The 21,264-nt window shown below is 44.5% G+C and overlaps 1 long non-coding RNA gene across 3 annotated transcripts in view; it reads right to left on the bottom strand.

Annotated features, from left to right (window-relative positions):
• Nucleotides 1–21,246, bottom strand: part of LOC106558096 — a 28,929-nt gene extending 7,683 nt beyond the window's left edge. Inside the window, exons 1-2 of one of the 3 annotated variants that reach the window (XR_005382351.1) lie at nt 20,748–21,246; nt 11,566–11,659 (exon numbers count right to left, since the gene is read on the bottom strand). This is a non-coding gene — a long non-coding RNA (uncharacterized LOC106558096). The remainder of the gene's footprint in view (nt 1–11,565; nt 11,660–20,747) is intronic. The other 2 variants (XR_005382349.1, XR_005382350.1) reach the window with 2 other exon arrangements.
• Between the last annotated feature and the right edge of the window lie 18 nt (nt 21,247–21,264).

Genomic DNA, 21,264 nt, shown 5'->3' with positions numbered 1-21,264 from the left:
TTGGTGATTCCATATAACTTAGCAGTATTCATCCTAGTTCTGTGAAAAAATGCTGTTGATGTTTTGATAGGGATTGCATTGTACCTGTAGATTGCTTTGAGTAAGACATTGTAACAATAAGATTTCTTCTACCCCATGATCATGGAATAACTTTCAATTTGTTTATGTCACCTTCATTTTCTTTTAGCAACGTTTCTGGTGGTCAAAGTACAAGCCTTTCGCCTCCTTGGTTAAGTTTATTCCTAGATACTTTATTCTTTTTGGTGCATTTGTAAGTGAAATTATTTCCTTAGTTTCTCTTTCAGCTACTTTGTTACTAGTGTATAGAAATGCTACTAATTTCTGGGTAATAATTTTGTATCCAACTTAACTGAATTCTTTTATTCTAATCATTTTTTGGTGGAGTTCTTAGAGTTTTTTAAATATATAATATCAGGTCATGTGCAAAAAAAGCATCTCCAGGGACACCTGGGTGGTTCAGTGGTTGAGCTTCTGCCTTTGATTCAGGACATGATCCTGGGGTCCTGGGATTGAGTCCTGCATTGCGTTCCCCACAGAGGGTCTGCTTCTTCCTCTGCCTGTGTCTCTGCCTCTGTGTGTCTCTCATGAATAAATAAATAAAGTCTTTAAAGAAAAAAAAGGGGGATGCCTGGATGGCTCAGGGGTTGAGAGTCTGCCTTTGGCTCAGGTTGTGATCCTGGGGTCCTGGGATCGAGTTCCACATCAGGCTTCCTGTAGGGAGCTTGTTTCTCCCTCTGCCTATGACTCCACCTCTCTCTGTGTGTGTCTCTCATGCATAAATAAATAAAATCTTTTTAAAAAGTGAGTGATTTCTTCCTTAACAATTTGATTGGCTTTTTTTCTTGCTTTTTTTTTCTTTTCTTTTTTTTCTTATCTAATTGCTGTGGCGAGGACTTCCGATACTATGTTGAATAAATACGATGACAATCAACATCTTTGTCTAATTCCCGATCTTAAAGGAAAAGCTCTCAGGTTTTTTTTTAACCATTCAGTATAATGTTAGCTGTGAGTTTGTTGTATATGGTCTTTATTATGTTAAGGTATGTTCCCTCTAATCCCACTTTGTTTAAAGTTTTTTTATCATGAACAGATACTCAATTTTATCAAATGCTTTTTCTGCATCTATGGAGATGATCATATGATTTCGTCCTTTGTTTTATTAATGTAGTGTAGGACACTCATGATTGGTGAATACTGAACCATGCTTGTGTGCTGGAAATAGATTCCACTTGATCGTGATGTGAATAATCCTTTTAATGTATTGTTGAATGCATTTTGCTAATATTTTCTTGAGGATTTTTGCATCTATGTTCATCAGGGATATTGTCTGTGATTTTGCAGCATGGGAAGGGGAATTTTGTTTTGTTTTGTTTTGTTTTGTTGGTAGTGTCTTTGTCTGGTTTTGATACTGGGTAATTCTGTCCTTGTAGAATATGTGTGGAAGCTTTTCTTGCTTCCTTTATTTTTTAAATGTATTTCTTAAAGATTTTGTTTATATATTTGATAGAGAGAGTGCGTAAGCAGGGGAGTAGCAGGCAGAGGGAGATGGAGAAGCAGGCTCCCTGCCAAGCAGAGAGCCCGATGCAGGTGTCCAGTCCCAGGACCCTGGAACCATGACCTGAGCCCAAGGCAGACGCATAACTGAGCTACTCAGGTGCCCCTCAATCTTCTTCAGTTTATTGAGATTTGTCTTGTGACCTAATGTGATGTATCCTGGAGACTATTCCATATCCACCTGAAAATAATGTGTATTCTGTTGGTTTGGGATGGAGTGTTCTATGTCTATCTGTTAAGTCATTCTGGTCTGATGTTTCATTCAAGGACACTACTTGTTTATCCGAAGAAGATGATCTACCTATCGGTGTAAGTGGGGTGTTAAAATCCCCTACTATTAATGCATCACCATCAATTTCTCCTTCTTTATCTGTTGATGTTTGCTTTAGGTGCTCCAGTATTGGATGCATATTTACAATTAATGTATCCTCTTGTTGGATTAATTCCTTTATCATTACATAATGTTCTTCTTTGTCTCTTATTACAATTTTTGCTTTAAAGTCTAATTTGTCTAATATAAATATTGCTACCCCAGGTGTTTTTTCCACTTCCACTTGCATGCAATGTCTTTTTCTATCCATTCACTTTCAGTCTGTATGTGTCTGTAAATCCTAAGGGCATCTTGTAGGCAACATATAGAAAGTTTTTTTTTTTTTAAGATTTCATTTCTTTATTCATGAGAAACACAGAGAGCTGAGAGAAAGAGTGGCAGAGACACAGGCAGAGGGAGAAGCAGGCTCCATGCAGGGAGCCCAACATGGGACTCGATCCCCAGTCTCCAGGATCACGCCCTGGGCCAAAGGCAGGTACTAAACCGCTGAGCCACCCAGGCTGCCCGAAAGTTTATTTTTTTAAACCAATTTTTCCAATCTATATATTTTTTGGAGCGTTTAGACCAGTTACATATAATTATTGATATTTATGTACTTATTGCCATTTTGTTCATTTTTGTCTGGTGGTTTTGTAGTTCTTCTTGTTCCTTTCTTCTCTTGTTCTCTTTTCTTGTGATTGAAGACTTTCTATAGTATTATGCTTGGCTTTCTTCTCTTTGTTATCTGCTATAGGTTTTGGTTTCTGGTGACCACGAGGTGCATATGTAACATCCTTATTACATAGCAGGTTACATTAAGTTGACAGTCACGTAAGTTCAAACATATTCTAAAACTATTTTTTTACTCCCCCTTCCATATATATGTATGTATGCTGTCATATTTTATATATTTTATCCATAATTTTCTTCTAATTATGGCCCTTTTTACCACTTAAGGAAGTCCCTTTAACATTTCTTGTAATGCTGGTTTAGTGGTGATCCACTTTTTATTTTTTTATTTTTTTTAATATTTTTTTAAATTTTTATTTATTTGTGATAGTCACAGAGAGAGAGAGAGAGAATGAGGCAGAGACACAAGCAGAGGGAGAAGCAGGCCCCATGCACCGGGAGCCCGACGTGGGATTCGATCCCGGGTCTCCAGGATCGCGCCCTGGGCCAAAGGCAGGCGCCAAACCGCTGCGCCACCCAGGGATCCCAGTGATCCACTTTTTAAATTTTTGTTTGGGAAGTTCTTTTTGTTTTAGATGATTCTCTTGGGTAGTTCTTTAAGGGTCATTAAGGTTGCTGAACTCAAATGCAGTTCTTTTTGTTTTGTTTGTTTTTATTAAACTCCAAAGATGCAATAGCTTCAGGAGTCATTGAATCAATTATTTTTTTCACCTATTTAAACCTTCTCCCACCCACCTCCCCTCTGGTAACCATCAGTTTGTCTCTATAGTTAAGAGTCTGTTTCTTGGCACCTCTCTTTTCCTTTGCTCATTTGTTTCATAAATTCCACATTATGAGTGAAATGATATGGTATTTCTTTCTCTGACTTATTTCACTTAACATAATACCTTCTAGGTCTTTCCATGTTGTTGCAAATAACAAGATCCTATTCTTTTTATGGCTGAGTAGTATAATATATACTATCTCTTCTTTATCCATTCATCTATCAATGGACACTTGGGCTGCTTCTATAGTTTGACTATTGTAAACAATGCTGCAATAAACATAGGAGTGCATATATCCATTTAAATTAGTGTTTTTATATCTGGCAGGGGGAACACCCAGTAGTGCAATTACTGGATCATATGGTAGATCTATTTTTAATTTTTTGAGGAATCTCCATACTGTCTTCCACAGGGGCTGTACCAGTTTGCATTCCCACCAACTGTGCATTGAGGGTTCCTTTTTCTCCACATCCTCACCAACAATTGTTGTTTGTTAAAATACCTATACTACTATACCAAATACTACACTCTATACTATACTATCTACTATCTACTATATACTATATTAAAATTTTTATTTTAGCCATTCTTGTGTGAGATAATCTCATTGTGGTTTTGATTTGCATTTCCCTGATGATGAATGGTGCTGAGCATCTTTTCATGTGTCTGTTGATCATGGATGTCTTCTCTGGAGAAAAATATCTGTTCATGTCTTCTGCCTATTTTGTAATTGATTATTTGTTGTTTGGGTATTGAGTTGTATAAGTTCTTCATATACTTTTGATACTAACCCTTTTTTGGGTGTGTCATTTGCAAACATCTCCCATTCAGTAGGTTGTCTTTTAGTTTGGTTGTTTCCTTTGCTGTGCAGAAGCTTTTTATTCTGATGTAGTCTTAACAGTTTATTTTTGCCTTTGTTTCCCTTGTCTTAAGAGACATACCTAGAAAGATGTTGTTATGGCTGATGTCAGGGAAACTACCTGTTTCTTTCTTCAAGGATTTTTATGGTTTCACATCTCACATTTAGGTCTTTAATCCATTCTGAGTTTTTGTATAGAAGTGGTGCAATTTCATTCTTTTACTTGTAATTGTCCAGTTTCCCCAGAACCATTTATTGAAGAGATTGTATCTCCCCATTGAATATTCATGTCTCCTTTGTTATAGATTAATTGATTATATAGGTGTGGGTTTATTTCTTGGCTCTCCATTCTGTTTTACTGATCTCTATTCTTGTGCCTGTACCATACTGTTTTGGTTACTACAGCTTTGTAGTGAAATCTGAGATTATGACATCTTAGGTTTGTTCTTTCTCAGGATCACTTTGGCTGACCAGGGTCTTCTGTGGTTCCATACAAATTTAAGTACTATTTGTTCTAATTTTGTGAAAAATGCTATTGGTATTTGATAGGGATTACATTAAATTTGTAGATTGCTTAGGGTAGTATAGATATTTTAACAATATTTGTTCTGCTAACCTATAAGCATGGACTGTCTTTCCATTTCTTCAAGTTATCTTGAATTTCTTTCATCAGTGTCTTACAGTTTTTGGAGTAAAGGTCTTTCACTTCTTTGGTTAAGTTTATTTCTAGATATGCTATTGTTTTAGTGCAATTGTAAATGAGATTTTTTCTTCATTTCACTTTCTGCTGGTATGCCTGGGTGGCTCAGTGGTTGAGTGCCTACCTTTGGCTCAGGTTGTGATCCTGGGGTCCTGGGACCGAGTCCTACACTGGGCTCCCCACAGGGAGCCTGCTTCTCCTTCTGCCTGCGTCTCTGCCTCTCTCTGTGTGTCTCTCATGAATAAATAAAATCTTTAAAATATAAAAAAATTCACTTTCTGCTGCTTCATTATTAGTGTATAGGAATGCAAGATTTCTATACATTGATTTTGTATCCAGCAATCTTACTGAGTTCATTTATCAGTTCTAGTAGTTTTTTGGTAGAGTCTTTGGGTTTTCTAGTAGTTTTTTGGTAGAGTCTTTGGGTTTTCTATATATAGTATGTCATCCACAAATAGTCAGAATTTTTCTTCTTCCTTTCCAATATGGATGCCTTTAATTTCTTTTTGTTGTCTAATTGCTATGGCTAGAGCATCCAGTATCATGTGGAATAACAGCGGTGAAAGTGAACATCTCTCTGTTTCAGGCCTTAGGGGAAAAGTTCTCAATTTTTCACCATGGAGTATGATGTTGCCTGTGGGTTTTTCACATAAGGCCTTTATCATGTTGAGGTATGTTCCCTTTAAACCTACTTTGTAGAGGGTTTTATCATGAATGGATGTTGTATTTTGTCAAATGCTTTTCCTGCACCTTTTGAAATGATCATACAGATTTTATCCTTTCTCTTATTGATGTGGCATATCATGTTGATTGTTTTGTGAATATTGAACCATGCTTACATCCTGGGGAAAAAAATCCCACTTGTTTATGGTGCATGATTTTTTAAATGTATCATTGGATTTGGTTTGCTAATGTTTTGCTGAGGATTTTGCATCTATGTTCATCAGGGATATTGGCCTGTAGTTCTCTGTCTCCCTCTCTCTCTCTCTCTCTCTCTCCCTCTCTCTTTGTGGTGACTTAGTTTTTGGTATCAGGATGATACTGGCCTCATAGAATGAATTTGGAAAATTTCCTTCCTCTTCCATTTTTTGGAATAGTTCAAGAAGAGTGAGTATTAACTCTTCTTTAAATGTTTGGTAGACATCCCCTGAGAAGCTATGTGCTCCTGAGCTTTTGTTTGTTGGGAGTGTTTTTTTTTTTTTTTAAGCAGTCTCTACACCCAATGTGGGGCTCAAACTCATGGCCCTGAGATCAAGGGTTGCATGCTCTACCAACTGAGCCAGTCAGGTGCCCCTGTTTGTTGGTAAATTTTTGATGACTGACTCAATTTTATTGCTGGTAATTGGCCTGTTCAAATTTTCTATTTTCTCCTGCTTTCGTTCTAGAAGGTTATATGCTTCTAGGAATTTATCTATTTCTTCTAAGTTGTTGAATTTATTGGCATATAGGTTTTCATAATATTCTTTTACAATTGTTTGTATTTCTGTGGTGTTGGTGGTTATTTCTCCTCTTTCATTAGTGATTTTACTTGGATCTTAAAACTTTTTTTTTTAAGACTTTATTTATTTATTCATGATAGTCACACAGAGAGAGACGGAGAGGCAGAGACACAGACAGAGGGAGAAGCAGGCTCCATGCAGGGAGCCCGACGTGGGATTCGATCCCAGGTCTCCAGGATCATGCCCTGGGCCAAAGGCAGGCGCCAAACCGCTGCGCCACCCAGAGATCCCATTGGATCTTCTTCCTTCTTCTCTTCCCCCTCCTCCTCCTTCTCTTCCCCTTTCCCTCCTTTGATGAGTCTGGCTCAATATTGTTAATCTTTTCAAAGAACTATCTCCTGGTTTCATTAATCTGTTCTATTGTGTTTCTGTTTCTGTATCATTTATTTGTGCTCTAATCTTTATTATATACTTCCTTTTGTGAGGTTTGGGTTTTGTTTGTTCTTTTTCTACCTCCTTTAAGTGTAAGATAGGTGGTTTGAGATTTTTTTCTTGCTTTTTGAGGTAGGCCTGTGTTGCCATAAACTTCTCTCTTAGAACCACTTTTGCTGCATCCCAAAGATTTTGGACCGTGTGTCTTCATTTTCATTTTTTCCCCATGTACCTTTTCATTTCTTTGATTTCTTGGTTGATTGAGAAATCTTATCTCTCCTTTAATCCTGAATTGTAGCCTTGCTAAGTAGAGTATTCTTAGCTGTTGGGTTTTTTGCCTTTTAGTACTTTCAGGTCAGAAGGAAGTGCAATGATCTATCCAAAGTTTCTGCGGAAAAATCAGTTGATAGCCTTCTAGGTTTTCACTTATACATAACTTTTTGCTTCTCTCTTGCTGCTTTTATTTTTTTTTTCTCTTGCTGCTTTTAAAATTCTCTATCTTCAAATTTTGTTGTGCATTGTGACATCTTAATTACTATGCTCAATTTTTAATGTGGTTTTATTATTTCTGTTCAGCTTGGGTGAGTTCTTCCAGATGTTGATTCATTCTTCCATATCCCCTAATTTACTGTTAATATGCTACAAGGAATTTTTTGTTTTAATTATCATATTCATCAACGCTGGTTATTTTTCTTATTTATTATCTCTTTGTTGAAATCCTGAGTTCTTCCACTCTTCTCTCCAGTCTTTGTCTTTATTATCATTGGTGAGCATCTTTATTATCATTACTTTGAACTCATTATCAGTAATATTGTTTTTCTCCATTTAATTTAGGTTTTTTTTTGAAGTTTTTGTCTTGTTCTTTTATTTTTAGTATATTCCTCTCATTTCGTTTGACTGTATTCACGCCTGTGAATTGGGTAGAACAGCTACTTATCCTAACTTAAGGAATGGTCTTCTGTGTGGTCCTTCCCTGTGTAGACTACATGTGCCTGGTGACTTTGGCTGCCTGGTTAGAGCTGTGGCTTGTATGGGCTTGGACCTGGGGCATTCCATGCTGGGGCTTCCCTGGTGGGATGGCCCAGCTGAAGTGGGCTTGGGGCGGGCCCTGGGGCTCTCTGTGCAGAGAGCACCCTCGAAGAGCAGCTAAAGTGCAAGCCAAGGGGTTGCAGGGCTCTCTTCATAGAAGGTGCACTGGTGCGGTAGCCAAAGCTATGGTGAGGCATAGGTCAGTGGGTCCTAGGACTCTCAGTGCAGGGCACATCCTGCTGTGGTAGCTGGATCCAAAGAAGGCATGAGTTAGGAGGTATTGGCACTCTGTGCCGGGAGTGCCCTAGTAAACTGTCTGGAGTCAAAGCTGTGTGCGCCTAGAGTGTTCTGGGGCACTTGGCACCTATGTCATTTTGGCACAATGGCTAGAGCTGTAGTGAGTGCTGACCTTGGGTGTCCCACACTGGGACCACATTGGTGGGATGGCTAGGGCTGATGTGGGCTGGGGCCTCAGGGCTCACTGAAGTGGTAGGCAGGCTAGTGCACCCAGACTCTGCTCCCATCCATGCTATTAAGTTGAAGGGGAAACAAACCATTATGCTCGCCAGTCCCTCTGATCCAGAGAGAGTTCCAGCAGCTCCCCTGCTGTTTGGCAGAGTTCTAGAGCTGGTTCCTCTTTATTCTAGCTGACCTTTTAAGCCATGACTTTTTTTTTTCTGAGCCTGAGTGCAGATGAAGGTCACTGCTCAAGGTCACTCTACTATCGGCTTCTCGGTGGTTTCTCGGATTCGCAATCCCTACCCTCTGCAATTCACAGGTTGGGGTGGGCTTGCCCTCCATTGCTGTGTCTCTGTCTTTTTTGCTGTTCTCTATGGTCTTTCTATCTTTTGTTGTGCAGAAACTATTCAGTCAGCCCTCAGTTCTTTTTCAGAGGAATTGCCATATAAATCAGTATAATTTTGGTGTGCCCATGGAAGAGTGAGTTCAAGATCTTCCTACATCACCATCTTGGACCAGAACTCCACAGGTGGGTCTTGTTTTTTTAATCCATTCTGTCACCTTATGTCTTTGAATTGGAGCATTTAGATCACTTACATTTAAAGTAATTATTGGAAGTATGTACTTACTGTCATTTTGTTGTTTTCTGGTTGTCTTTGTATGTTTTTTCTCTTTCTTCTCTTGCTCTCTTTCCTTGTGATTGAAGACTTTACCATAATGCTTAGATTCTTCTTTTTTTGTGTGTATGTGTTATAGATTTTAGTTTGTTGTTACCATGAGGTTCATATATAAAGTCCTAGGTGTATAACAGTTATTAAGTCAGCGGTCACTGAAGTTCAAATACATTCTAAAAGCACTATATTTTTCTTCCTTCTTCCCCTTCCATGTTTTATGTATACAACATCCTATTTTACTTATTTTGTGGATTCCTTAACTAACTTCTGCATCCTCTAATCTACTGCTGATTCCTTATGCATATTTTTTCATTTCAGTTATTGCGTTCTTCAACTCTGGTGGTTCTCTTTCATATTTCCATCTCTTTTTTGAAGTTCTCATTGAGTTCTTCCACTCTTCTCTCCAGTCTGGTGAGCATCTTTATAACCATGATTTTGAACTCTTTATAAGGTACATTGCTTACCTCTATTTTTTAGAAAAGATTTTACTTATTTATTTGAAGGAGAGAGAGTGCATAAACAGGGGTAGAATGAGAGGGAGAAGCAGACTCCCCACTGAGCAGGGAGCCCAAATGGGGGCTCGATCCCAGGACACCAAGATCATGACCTGAGCTGAAGGCAGATGCTTACCTGACTGAGTCACTCAGGCATCCCTACTTACCTCTATTTCATTGAATTCATTTTCTGGAGTTTGGTCTTATTTTGGAGCATATTATTCTGTGTCCTCATTTTGTTTGACTTTGTGTTTCTATGAATGAGGTAAAAGAACTACCTCTTTCTCTTGAAGGAGTTGGCCTTATGTAGGAACATCACCTGTGTAGATTGCATGTGTCAGCTGACTCTGCCTGGCTGGCTGGAGCTGTAGCAGACATGGGCTGGGAGTCCTGAGGCACTCTGCCCTGGGGCCACTGTGGTGATATGGCTGAAGCTGAAGCAGGTGCAGGCCAAGTCCCCAGATGCTCTGTATAGCAGGCACCCTGGCAGGATGGCTGGAGCGGAAGCAGGCACTAGTGGAAGGTGTCCTAGAGTATTCCATGCTGGGGCCACATTGGTGGGATCGCTGGAGATTGCACAGACACAGATGGAGAGGACCCTTGGGGGCCAACTGGAGCTGGTGTGGGCTAGGGGCCTGGGCTTCACTGAAGCAACAGACTGGCTAAAGTGCCCACATCCTGTGGACGTAGAGGTAGAATGTAAACATTTGGACTTGCAAGTACCTCTGACCCAGAGAGAGTTCCAACAGGTCTCCCACTTGGTGGATACCCTAGAGTTAGTGAATTCTTTTCCTTCATTTCTAGTCTCATTTCCCTTTAAGCTACTTTTTACCCCTGTCCCAGGGCAGGAAAATCTGCATGCAGGTCCCTCAGGTCTCTCCCTCCCCACTGTAGTTTTCAGCGACAGGGCTGGTGTTATTGTTAGTGTTTCCTGCCTCTCCTGCCTTTCTGTGAGGTCCTTCTATCCTCTGTTGTGCAGAGAAGCTGTAGAATCAGCTCTCAGGTTTCCTTCAGGAGGAATTGCTCTAAATGTAGTTGTAGATTCAGTGTGTCCATAGGATGAGCTGAGTTCAGGGTCTTCCTCTGTCACCATCTTGGACACTCCCCAAATCTTAGATTTCCTAATCTTAGATTTCCTATCAGTGGTTTCCAAATTTAAAAACAAAACACTGAGATCCACTGAGTGGCTACTATATAGAAAGCTCTGCAATTCTCATTTCATCCTCACAGGGCTGAGGAGATAAGAGTTATCAGTCCTCTCACCTTTCCCAAGAGAGAAACTAAGGCACAGAGAGGCCACATCATTTGTCCAAGTCCACAGTTGTTCAGTGGCAGGGCCAGGACTCCAGTCCAGCTCTCTGGCCCATGGGTGCCCTCTTTTCAACAATGGAAACCCAGAAGATCCATCACAGCAGTGAGGGTGGAGGTCTTTGGCCAAACCAGGCAGCGCGATGGTGAGCTCAATCTCCCCCTTGACATCCACAATGTTCAAGGCCCTCCATGGGACATTCTCGGCTCCACGGAGCTACCCCAGGCCCTTCAATGAACAGTCCACCAGCTCTAAGTTCTGAAGGCCAATCCTAATTCCTCTAGCATCACGGAGCTGAACCCTGAAGACGGAATGCCCAGAGACATTTGTTTAGGAGTGTTTAGGAGTGTCTCGACCAAGGCTCTGTTTAGGAGTGTCTCAACCAAGGCTCTGTTTTCAATGATCCCATTTAGTTAAGTACAATATGACAACCCCACACCACATCAGAAAATAAAACTGGTTGCACGGTTCCCCACCCTACTGATCAGATAAGCACAAGAAAGCAACCAGAAGGACAAAGGCAAATGCCATGTGTTGACCAGGCATGAGCCTGGTACATGAGCACACAGAAGTGGCTTCCAGGCCCGCCCTGTGAAGCTCTCAGCCAGCTTCCTCTCTGACACTCAGCTTGGTCTTGCATTTTGCACAGGCCTCTGGACGGCAGCTCATGTTTCTTCCATCTGCTTCATCATTGAGGAAACAGGAGCTCCTGAGTAGGTGAGAGTGCTGGCCTTGAAATAAGGCCAGTGACTCACAGTTGGAGCTGATACCAGACAGACCCGGTTTTGTCACTCGAGCCAGGCTTTTCTATGAAGCTGAAGCTGTCTTTACCTTCTCTGTTGAAGCAACTTCTACCACCAGGACAGCAGGGTGGTTTGGCAACTTATAGCTTGGGAGGTCCCACTGTTCATGAAGTATGTTTAGCCTAGAAAAGAAGACCCCAAATGGGGAGGTGGAAATTCTGAAATTCTGGGAAGAGGGAATGGGCTACTCTGTGGCTCATAGAACATAACCAGAGCTGGGGTTGAGGCCATAGATGAGCGATCTGGCTCCCCCACATAGATGAGCTCTCCATTGCTGGAAGAGTTCAAGCTGAGACTGGGTGAGGTGAAGCAGCAATGGGTGGTATCCCTGCATTAGGAAGAGAGTGGCTTAGATAAGCAGAACTGGGGGTGGTGGTAAAAGAGCTTGCACCTGGGGCTCTGTTTCCCTGGAAGTAGATTTGGTATCTACCATCTGTATAGATATCTACCCTTCTCAGGCTTCAGACCCTCTTCCTTCTGTAGGAAAGGTAAAGGGAAATCGGAGAGAGAGGACCAATCCTACCAGTCTGTGTGCCTCCAGCTCTGAAACTCAAATCCCTGAGGCTCCACCAACAATGGAGTTCTAGAATTTCCATCATCAGTAACTATAGTTACTAGAGACAGAGTCACTACAGTCCCCCCTCCATTTTATTGAGATATAACTGACCTATGACATTGTATTACTTTTAGGTGCACAACATAAGGATCTGGTAGATGAATGTATCATGGAATTTATTACCTCAGTGAGTTTTGTTAGCATCTATCATCACACATAGTTGGAATTTTTTTCTTATGATAACTTTTAAGATCTGTTCTCTTAGCAACTTTGAAATAAACAATACAGTGTTGTTAACTGTAGTCACCATGCTGTACATTAGTGCATCCCCAGGGCTTATTTAACAAGTAGGAGTATTTTCCTTTCAACCTACTTGCTTTATCTCCAACACGTTCAAGTGGGCCTGCCCCTCTGCTTCCCCTGTGTCAGTGTTCTGGTCCAGGGCCCCCACCCCTGCCTGGACTATTGCAGTAGTATCCTGATGGCAGTTCCCTCCACAATCCATCCTCCACATGGCACATAGAGGGCTCTTCCTAGAATGCAGGGAATCAGGTCACTGTAAAGCACCCCCTTTGCATTATGAATGCATTCAGACTCCTTTCCACGCTCCCCATCACATACCATCTCCTCACTGTGGGTCCACAAAGCTCTAGCCACAGGAGTGTCTATCTGTCCGCCCACTCCTCAATCTGCCTGGGCCTTCCCACCTCAGGGCTTCTCCAGCAGTTTCCTTCACCTGAAATGTGCATCCCACTGCTCCTCATATTTCAACTCTTGGCTTCAATATCATCCCTCATGTCAGTCAGTGTGAACATGCTTTGAAAAATATGTCTTCCTTCCCTTTACTCTGACCCTGTTTTTCTCCACTGCTGCTCCTTAGACCACCTCCATGGGGCAGGAACCAAGATCAAGCCAAGAAATCTTTCTTTCACTTTAGACCTTGGCCACACATCCCCTCACCCTCCTGTCTACTTTAGACCCCTCTCATGGGCTGTCTCCATCATCCCTGTGGGTTAGACATGACCCTGACCAACTCTCCTTACACAGGTGAGGCTCAGAAAAGCAAAGCTATGATCCAAGCCTGCCATGCTGACTGGGTTGCCAGGTGGAGAGTCTTCCTTTTCTTTACTAGTGAAAGGGAAGCCAGTGTTGATGATAGATGAACTCCACTTGACCTCCTGGAGTTTCTTCTTTGCCCAGATAACCCAGGTTGTGGTGATAGTTGTGTGGTCACATTCTCTAGGTAAAGATAGGATCCTGACACTGTAGTCAGGGAGTTTGAGCACAGACTTCAGAGCCAGATGGCTCCTCGCCAGTTCCTAGATGTACCTTCAAGCCCTGAGCAAATGTTTCCTGCTCTCTGTGCCTGTTTCCTCATACCTCCTAGACCTAGTGTGAGGGTCCAGTGACCTACCACCCAGTCCCTTCGGGTGCCCACAGGCCATCGCCACATGGCCAGCACTCCACAAGTTCACACGTCCCAAAACATGAGGAAATCTGGGAGGGGGCCCCACTAGGCAGCTGTGGACAGCTCACAGGACTTGACATATTCCAACAATTTAAGGTAGCTTCTTCCTGGTTTGGGTTTAATCACCGTCCACTGTGAAACTGGTTTCCATTTCCCAGCCAAGCTTCCTCCCAGCGCCATCTCATGGAGTAGTACAGTGAGTTGAACTATGTCCCTCCACATTCCGTGCCCAGCTGGGACCTCAGAATGTGACTTTATTTGGAAATCTCCAGGTGGGACCATTCTGGATGAAGGCGTGACCTTCACAGGGACCACGTGAAGATGGAGGCAGGGGCTGGACTGGTGTGGTCCCAAGCCAAGAAATGCCTGAAGCCATGAGAAGCTGGACGACACAGGAAGGATCCTGTTCCAGAGCCTTTGAGGGAACCAACTTCTTGATTCTGGATTTCTGGCCTTCACAACTGTGATAGTATACATTTCAGTTGTCTTAAGCCACCTTTAGAATTTGTGATGTCAGCCCTAGTGGACCAATACAACCGAGCTTCCAGTATTTTGTTTCATGCCTCAGCTTTGTGGATAGAATATTACTCTTCTGGGACCCCTGGATGGCTCAGCAGTTGAGTGTCTGCCTTTGGTTCAGGTTGTGATCCCGGAGTCCTGGGATCAGGCATCCTGTGGGGTGCCTGCTTCTCCCTCTGTCTATATCTCTGTGTCTCTTGTGAATAAATGAATAAAATCTTTTTTTAAAAAAGAATATTACTCTTTTGTTATTGCTGTCAACATTAACTTCTAAGTACTGGCTGTCCTTTTTTTTTTAGGTTCATTTATTTATTTGAGAGAGAGAGAGCACAAGCAGGTGGGGCAAAGGGAGAGAATCTTAAGCAGAATCCCTGCTGAGCATGGGGCCCAATACGGGGCTCAATCTCATGACCCTGAGATCATGACCTGAACTGCAATCAAGAGTCAGACACTCAACTGACTGCACCACTCAGGTGTTGTACCTTTTAAAAATCTTGATTTAAATGTAATTTAGTTAACATATACTGTATTATTAGTTCCAGGGGTAGAATTTAGTGGTTCGTCAGTTGTATATAACACTCAGGACTCTTTATATCACCCAATTACCCCAAACCCCTCCACCCACCCCCCCCTCCAGCAACCCTCAGTTTGTTTCCTAGAGTTTAGCATCGCTTATGGTTTGCTCCCCTCTCTATTTTCATCTTATTTTAGTCTTCCTTCCCTTCCCCTATGTTCATCGGTTTTGGTTCTTAAATTCTACATGTAAGTGAGATCACATGGTAATTTGTCTTTCCCTGATTGACCTATTTTGTTTAGCATAATACCCTCTAGTTCCAGCCATGTCATTGCAAATGGCAAGATTTCATTCGTTTTGATGGCTGAGTAATATTCCATTGTATTATATATATACCGCACCTTCTTTATCCATTCATCAGTCGATGGACATCCGGGCCCTTTCCACGGTCTGGCTATTGTGGGCAATGCTGCTATAAACATTTGGGTGCAGGTGTCCTTTTGAATCACTATGTTTATATCCTCTGGATAAATACCCAATAGTGTAATTGCTGAGTTGGAGGGTAGCTCTATTTTTAACTTTTGAGGAACCTCCTCCATACTGTTTTCCAGAGGGATTGCCCCAGTTTGCATTCCCACCAACAGTGTAAGAGGCTTCCCCTTTCTCCAAATCCTCACCAACATCTGTGGTTTCCTGAGTTGTTCGTTTTAGCCGTTCTGACTGGTGTGAGGTGGTATCTCATTGTGGTTTTGATGTGTATTTATACCAAGTGATGAGCATTTTTTCATGTGTCTGTGGTACATCTTCTTTGGAGAAATGTCTGTTCACGTCTTCTACCCATTTTTTGACTGGATTTTTTTGGGTTTGGGGTGTTGAGTTTGATAAGTTATTTCTAGATTTTGGATACTGGCCCTTTATTTGATATGTCATTTGCAAATGTCTTCTCCCACTCCATAGGTTGCCTTTTAGTTTTATTAACTGTTTCCTTCCTTTTTATCTTGATGAAGCCCCAATAGTTTATTTTTGCCTTTGTTTCTCTTGCTTTTGGAGATGTGTCTAGCAAGAAAGTACTGGCTGTCTTAAATGCTTGTTGGTAATCGTGTGTGTGTGAGAGAAAGCACCAGGGCATGCATGCACACCTCACTCAGCATCTCGTCATAGCTCTAGATGCAGTGTCACACGTAGGAGTCTTGTCAGTCTGGAAGAAGTGAATGACTTTCTCATTTGAAGTTTCTGCAGCTGTCACAGGCTCACTCACAGCTCGTATGCCCTATCCGAGGTTGGCTCCTCTGGACATCAGCCACGTCACGTTGGCCTGGCCTTCCCTAGGAGGTATCCCTAAGCCCATCTCCTGGGGAGCAAGGACTATAGCTCAAGGATCAGCTCATTTCCAGCCCATCCTACATGGCAGGTGCTCCTTTCTTGGAATTCAGTTTGAATTCTTCCACCCCAGAAAGGGAACTCCCTCCCCAGTTTAATGCGAGTTCTATGACACCTGCTTCTTATGGCAAAGTATCCAATTGTCAAGAAAGCTATTCGAGATGTTAATTTTATAGATTCCAGCATCAAAGGTCAACTAGGATGAGCAATGCAAGTTGGGGCCTCAGAGCTTTGGTTTTGGACCCAAACCCCCATAGCATACTCACCCACAGACAAGAGGTCTTATTTAGTGGCAAGAGGGATGGAGATTTGGAAAGAAGCGATAGTGGCTGATGTGTTTTGAGGCTCACCATGGGGAGGGTTACCCTGCATGCATTCCACCCATGGCTTCTCATTTAACTCGTGCTGCAGGTCCATCAGGCAGGGGGCTGGCATCTCATTTTACAGGTGAGAAAAACAAGGCTGAGAGAGATCAAGCAACCAACCCTTGGCCACAGAGCAAGTGGCATAGCCAGGATTCAAGCCCAGGCTGCCTGACCCCAGGGCCTGGGACCTTCAAACTGTACGATTACTGGGGATCCCCAGGTGGCTCAGGGGTTTATCACCTGCCTTTGACCGAGGGCGCGATCCTGGAGTCCTGGGATCGAGTCCCGCGTCAGGCTCCCTGCATGGAGCCTGCTTCTCCCTCTGCCTGTATCTCTGCCTCTCTCTCTGTGTCTATCATGAATTAAAAAAAAAACTCTACAATTACTGAGAACCTACATTCTGCTGGGTTTAGTTGCAACAAGTTAACTCACAAGTGACTGTGGTTGTTCCTGCTCACAGGAAAGCACTTCAATGCTGCTTCAGCAATTCCTGAATCGCTCTTTTAGAGGTCCTCAGAGTACCGTGTATTCTCATTTGTGGATTATGATGTTCTGATGGAGGGGAGCATCCCTCTAAATGTCTAGGAGATCAAATTAGCCATTGATAAGGGATCCAGACTCACCGCCATTCAGACTGCTGTAGTTGGTCAGTTGGCCAGGCCACATGTGTTCCCAGTTCCCAAATTTGGCTTGAGTGGTGGTTGTGATGGTTAATTTTATGTGTCAATTTGTAGGGTGGTTTTGGTTGAGATGAACAAATCAATAAACTTTCAGTGAACAGATTGCCCTCCATAAGGTGGGTGGGCCTCGTTCAATCAGTTGACGGCCTGAACAGCACAAAAAGACCAGTCTCCCCAAGCACACGGGAATTCTGCAGCAAAGTACCATCAGCTCCCCTGGATCTCCACCTGAGTGCCTTTGGAATGGAGCTGTAGCAACAGCTTTCCTGGCTCTCCAAACTCTTGGCTCCCCAAAATTTCCTGTGAGAAGGTGGAGCTCTCAGCTAAAGAGGAAGTTCTATATCTCACTCACTCAGTCCTGTCTTTTTTTTTTTTAGATTTTATTTATTTATTCATGAGAGAGGCAGAGACACAGGCAGAGGGAGAAGCAGGCTCCATGCAGGGAGGCTGATGTAACTCGATCCCAGGACTCCAGGATCACGCCCTGGGCCGAAGGCAGATGCTCAACCACTGAGCCACCCAGGTGTCCCCACTTAGTCCTTTCAACCACTAAATGGGGCAGACCCCTATTTTACAGATGAGACTGAGGTCAGGAAGAGGTGCAGAATGTGCCGAGTCATACAGCAATTTAGCAGCTTAGCAGAATCGAAACCCCACTTTTTCTGGCTCCAAAGTCCATGTCCTTCCTACCTCCTTGGCAACTCTCCTGCTGCTACACCCCTGCTTCACACCATCCCACACATCTGTAGAGAGAACCCTACACGATCATTGGCTTCCTGGCCTAAGTTCCCTTGCCACCATCAAGGACAACATCCTCCCTGGTTTTCCAAGCACCAGCATGTGACATAAGGCCTAGCATTAATATTATGTGCTGGTCTGTGACCTAAAACTGGAAGGGCCTTGGAGACACCTGGGTGGCTCAAGGTGTGATCCCAGGGTCCTGGGTTCGAGTCCTGCATTGGGCTCCCTGCAGGGAGCCTGCTTCTCCCTCTGCCTGTGCCTCTGCCTCTCTCTGTGCGTCTCTCATTAATAGATAGATGATGATAGATAGATAGATAGATAGATAGATAGATAGATAGATAGATGATAAATAGATAGATGATAGATAAATCTTTAAAAAAACACAAAACCTGGAAGAGCCTTGAATGGCCTAAGTATAAGTACCCCCCACTCTGCTCCTGAGATTACATCCTGGAGCCAGACCACCCTCCTATCACCGCACGCCCCTGCACATCCCTGAGGCAGGCTCACAGGGAAGAGGAGGGTATATACACCAGGCTTCCCCTGCTGCGCTTCTCCTGGGTTTTGTACTTGAGCCTTTTCCACACTAGAACACACAGCTCCAGCGAACATGCCACTGTACAGTTGCGCTGCAGTTTAATGGGTCCCCTGTTGGTAGATGCTTAGATGATTTCCAGTCTTGTTTTCCATCTCAAAATCCTGCAAAAACTCCATGTGCATGCATCTTTGTATAGTTGTAAGGCACAGTGGATATTAGGTTTGTTGCTAATGTAGAAAAATGTCACCAAGACAGTATTTTTTTTTGGCTTAAAAAATTTTAAAAAGGAACCTTTTAAGCTTAGCTTCTTCAAGCTTATTATACTTGTGGCTGCATTTAACATAAACACCTTTTAAATCTAGCTATTTGTATATGAAGTTCTCACAGTGGGGTGGGGGCGCTCCGATTCAGTATATGATGTGGGTTTGTAGAACTCTTTGCAATAACAAAATAGCATGTAATTAAATAGAAAGTAATAAGCATGAAAAATGAATTGCAATAGATAATATTCTATAACAATGGGATTAAAAATCTTTTCATTAAAAATACATTAGTTCCGGGGCACCTGGGTGGCTCAGGGGTTGAGCATCTGCCTTCGGCTCAGGTCATGATCCCAGGGTCCTGGTATCGAGTCCCCACATCAGGGATCCCTGCAGGGAGCCTGCTTCTCCCTCTGCCTGTGTCTCTGCCTTCCTCTGTGTCTCTGATGAATAGATAAATTTTTAAAAATCTAAAAATAAAAACGCATTAGTGTCTAAATTTGACAGTGGAGAGAAGCACTAGCAATATCGCCCCCCCGTGGCATGTTCAAGTACTCAGTCATTAGGAACCCAAATTCATGGACCCCTGTTCAAAATGAGCCGGGCAGCCATGTGGCCCGCTAGCTTGGAGGTGGCTTCAATGGCATCAGCGCATTCCTGTGACCTCTGGTAGAAGCAGGTGACGCTGGAGTCGGGTGGCAAAGTCTTCTTTAAGCTTTGGCCTCCAGTTGAATAGCTGAACCCATAGTTTCTTTATAAAAATTCTCGAGTTCAAAGAGTCTCCACTGCCCTTCCCTGGGCGTCTCAGAGGTCACAGGCCTCCCCGCCGTAGCTCTCACCGCCCGTTGCATCTCCCCGGACAGTTTTTAAAAATGCAAGTGCCTGGCTGGGTGTCTCCCCAACCTGTGGAAGCCAATTCTGGGGTCTGGACAAAGCCTCGGTTTGAGTCAGTTTGGTTTGGTTTTGTAAAGCCCCACCGGTGCCTCGGTGCAGGGCCGGGAAGCACTGGTGGTGGCGGGTCCTTGACCTTGGCGGGGATGGGGCCAGAAGAGGGACCTTGTAGGGGAAAGAAGGTCTGGGGGGGGCTGCTGCCGACACCAACATGCTGCCAAGCATGCCTTCCTCCAGGGACCTGACCCAGGGCAGGGCAACCCGATGTGCTTCAAAGTCATGATCTGACACTAGAAATGCCCTTCCCAGCCCCCGTGCAATGACAGGAGGGGACATCAGGTCCTGTGGGGTATTAAGACACGAGGCCAGGGGTTCGCCCCCCACACAACCGCTACTAAGCACCTGCTACCACGGTTTTCAAAGGGGCAAGACCTCTGGCTTCCCAGGGTCTCTGAGCTACTCTAAGGGAGGGCAGCCCGGGGGCCCAGCGGTTTAGCGCCACCTTCGGCCCAGGGTGGGATCCTGGGGACCCGGGATCGAGTCCAGGTCGGGCTCCCTGCATGGAGCCTGCTCCTCCCTCTGCCTATGTCTCTGCCTCTCTCTGTGTGTGTCTCTCATGAATAAATAGATAAAATCTTAAAAAAAAAAAAAAACTCTAAGGGAATAAACCAGGACACAGGTAGGGGCAGAGTATTCCGCTCCCCGAGCTGCCCTTGTTTGCTCTGAGGAAGGCAGGACTTGGGGGGCAGCGGCCGAGCCGAAGGAAGCACCTTCCCGGGCCACCAGCTCTGACAACTTTTTGTCCCAAGGGCCCAGGATGGGCTGAAAAGCAGGAAGTGGAAGACGAGGCTGCGTGACATGTGGCTCTGGCCTGGAGCTGGAGTCAGAGACCCCCTGGAACACAGCTGGCACCTCCCCTGTGACAAGCGGGCCGGGGTCCTGTCCCCCTCTGGGCCGGGCCACCCGAACCCCATCCCCAGGGCTCCAGGAGGAGCCCGAGACCCCCAGCTTGTCCGCGCGGCACACGGGTCCCGGCGCCGAGGTGACCCGGCTGCTGGAGGAGCTGGAAGGCCCGACTCGCCCGCTCCTTCCCCTGCCGAGCGGTCCCCACCCTGTCGCCCTCCCACCCCCCACCCCCGTCCTGTTTCATGCGCAGCCGCTCCACCCAGCTCTGCTCTTTCCCATAGTCCTCTCCTCTCACATGGACTTTCTGGTTGACGTGGGTCTGCCCCGACCGGATGGCGAGCTCCAGGAGGGACTTTGTGTCTTTTGTCCCTCACGTTTGCTCTGCTACCTACCTGGGTGTTGGGGAGACGTTTCTTGAATGAACGCACGGACGGATGAGGGATGGCTGGACAGATGGACCCCCACGTGTCACCTTCTTCACCATCTCCCGCCCCGATCTGCTGAGCCGTGCCCCCCAGGACCAGCTGTCAGGGGCTGAGGCCTGCGTCCAGGGCGCTCCGGCCAAGTCGGCGCCGAGCCCGGCCGGGACCTGGCCCACCCGAGGCAGGTGGAGCCCGGGAGCCGGGGCACATCGGCGGGGACAGCGCCTCCAGGAGCCCCAAATGGGAGCCCAGGTACCTGTTAACTTCAGCCTGGGGGGGAGAGGGGCTGACCCCGTGTACCCTCCTGCCTCCCCTCCTCACCCTCTCCCCTCCCCAGGGGGGCAGAGTGAAAGTTTGTGGAGCTGTAAGGACCCTGCCTTAGGTGGGGTCATTTGTCCCAGGTCCGTCCCCCCCTTAGAGGTGTCCGCGCAGCAGGGGGGAGGCAGTGCTCTGAACTCCGGTGAGGTCACAAAGGGACCTTGCAGGC

The sequence above is a fragment of the Canis lupus genome, chromosome 31, assembly GCF_011100685.1.
Source record: "Canis lupus familiaris isolate Mischka breed German Shepherd chromosome 31, alternate assembly UU_Cfam_GSD_1.0, whole genome shotgun sequence".
NCBI lineage: Eukaryota > Metazoa > Chordata > Mammalia > Carnivora > Canidae > Canis > Canis lupus.
Note: the sequence above shows the minus strand (reverse complement) of the source record. Positions and strands in the feature narration are given on the sequence as shown.